Source organism: Ptychodera flava, chromosome 9 (assembly GCF_041260155.1).
Source record: "Ptychodera flava strain L36383 chromosome 9, AS_Pfla_20210202, whole genome shotgun sequence".
In the NCBI taxonomy this organism is placed as follows: Eukaryota; Metazoa; Hemichordata; class Enteropneusta; family Ptychoderidae; genus Ptychodera; species Ptychodera flava.
In genome coordinates this window covers 38701836-38705045 of record NC_091936.1, presented here as the reverse complement: position 1 = coordinate 38705045, position 3210 = coordinate 38701836, and positions in this window count along the sequence as shown.

The following is a 3210-nucleotide window of genomic DNA, read 5'->3' as shown; positions in this document are numbered from 1 at the left end:
CTTGAAGTCTCTGTCTTGTGTTTCATATTTTGCCTGGGAATGGTCGGCATGGTGATGGATAGCGAACATGTGAAGGGCCTTTGTCAATTACTATGCGTACAAGTAAAAAATGTTAAAAGCTCTTAAATAGCAAATACCAGCAAAATTTTGTGGAGAAGAAATGAAAATAATACTTAAAAAATGTATCAACTATCTCCTTTATTGCTTTTTTCAAGCTTTCTTAATCTGTTCAAAATGGCAAATAAAGTTTCAGGTTGTATATCTTCGGAGAGGTTTTAATGATCTCAAATCAAATACTAATGTCAAAGGTCATATATTTTACTTCCAGAAGTCTGTTGATCCGAGAAACACTGGGCCCAATCTACTGAAAACAATCAAGTTCAATCTTAGGGGGCCTTCACATGCTTTGTGAAGCAACTGGACCCCATAGCATTGTGTTAATTTGCAAAATTGTACAGTGTGAGCCCACCCACCCACTCACTCACTACTCTCCAGCCTTGTCCAGAATTCTAATGATATTGAGAAATGAGGAGCCGTGTTTTTAGGGTGTGCATCGTAACCTAACCCCCTAACAAATGCAGAATGTGTCCTTGTTTCATGGAATTATATTTATATGTAAACATTGTGAACAACACAAAATTGCATATTAAAATAAATATTGAGCCATACTTGTACATCATAGGTAAATGAAGCATGAAAAAGATCTCAACGTCCTGTTACTAAAATAGTTGTGTAGTTTTTGGATATCCTGTATCGAATTCCAAATCATGAGCAATGCCAGTGTAAGTGCAAGAGGTAAAACACAATATTCTTGGTATTAAAGAGCGTGTCAATGCAACACCCCATCTTCTCATCCCCCTTTTTTTTAATGTGTAAAAGCCAAACTTGATAATACAAACCACTACAGAGGAACCTAACATTTTAGATAGATTTTTTTAGTCCCCGCGGACGAAGTCCGGCGGGGACTTATAGATTGGGTCCCGTCTGTGCGTCCGTCCGTCCGTCTGTCCGTCCGTCCGTCATCAACAGTTTCTCAGACACTGCTGAACCAATTTCGTTCAAACTTGGCACAAAGGCATAGCACTATGACCTACAGATGCACGTCGATTTATTTTGTGATACGATCCAATATGGCCGCAAGGCGGCCATTTTGTTGCGATTTTTCATGTCTTTGGACCATAACTCAAACATCCTTGAACAGATTATGTTCAACCTTGGCACAAAGGCATAACACTATGGCTTTTATATCCATGATAAATTATATCACGATACGATCGAATATGGGCGCGAGGCGGCCATTTTGTTGCGATTTTTTCATGTCTTTGGACCATAACTCAGACATCCTTGAACATATTCTGTTCAACCTTGGCACAAAGGCATAACACTATGGCCTACATGTGCATGTCAAATTATTTTGCGATACGATCCAACATGGCCGCGAGGCGGCCATTTTGTTTGCGATTTTTTCATGTCTTTGAACCATAACTCAAATATCCTTGAACCGATTCTGTTCAAACTTTGCACAAAGGCATAACACTATGGCCTACATATGCTTGTCAAATTATATTGCGATACGATCCAATATGGGCGTGAGGCGGCCATTTTGTTGGGATCTTTCATGTTTTTGGATCATAACTCAGACATCCTTGAACAGATTCTGTTAAAACTTGGCACAAAGGCTTAACACTATGGCCTTCATGTGCATGTAAAATTATTTTGCGATACGATCCAATATGGGCGTGAGGCAGCCATTTTGTTGCGATTTTTCATGTCTTTGGACCATAACTCAGACATCCTTGAACCGATTCTGTTCAAATTTGGCACAAAAGCAAAACATTATGCCCTTCATATGAACGCCACTTTATTTCATGATATGATCCAATATGGCCGACAGGCGTCAATTTTTTTGTGATTTTCTCATGTCTCTGAACCATAACTCAAACATCCTTGAACTGATTTTGTTCAAACTTGGCACAATTAAAGGTAAAGCACTATGGCTATGCATGTATCATTACGGGAAAGCTCCATTAACTTAGGAATACCCGACTTCCCTAGAGGATCAATTTCACAGACCTGCCTTTCCTACAATGGCACTACAATAGCACCAACTGGATTAGATAAACATAACAATGGAACATTCACACCTTTGGGATTAAAAGTCTTCTGTTTGTCACCGAGTTGGTCAGGCAAGAACTCGGATTTCAGGTACCATGCAAGTTAATGCAGCCTTCCCCTAATGTCAATTAACCTTGCGATAGGATCCAATATGGCTGCAGAACTGCCATTTTGTTGGAATTTTGCATGTCTTTGAAGCATAATTCAAAGGTCATTAAACCCATTTTGTCCAAACTTGGCACAAAGATCAAGCACTATGGCACACATACATGTACACATGTCAATTTACTTCGTGACATGTTCCAATATGGCTGCCAGATTGTCATTTTTGGATTTTTTCATGTCTTTGAGGCTTCATCATATGCAAATATTCCTTATCCAATGTTGTTGAGACTTGGTACAAAGATAAAGTACTATGGCATACTTATGCATGTCTACTAATTTTGTGCTACGATCCATATGGTCAATAGACAGCCATTTGATTTCAATTTTATAAACATAGGTCACTGTCCTTCAATGGACTGATTTTGTTAGTCCCCACGGACACCGTCCGGGGGGACTTATAGGTTTGGTCATGTCCGTGCGTGCGTGCGTGCGTCCGTGCGTGCGTGCGTGCGTCCGTCCGTCCGTGCGTCCGTCCGTTCACGCAGATATCTCAGAGATGCCTGGAGCGATTTCATTCAAACTTGGTACAAGGATTACTTCATATGTCATACAGATGCACGTCAATTTGTTTTGTGATAAGATCCAATATGGCCGCCAGGCGGCCATTTGATTACGATTTTTTCATGTACAGAGCCATAACTCAGGCATGTTCCAACCGATTTTATTCAAAGTTGGTACAAGGACATTGACCATCGTCATAGATATTCACGTCAATTTGTTTTGTGATACGATCCAATATGGCCGCCAGGCGGCCATTTTATTACGATTTTTTCATGTACAGAGCCATTACTCAGGCATGTTCCAACCGATTTTATTCAAAGTTGGTACAAGGACATTGACCAATGTCATAGATATGGACGTCAATTTGTTTTGTGATACGATCCAAAATGGCCACTGTGCCGCCATTTTATTACGATTTTTTCATGTACA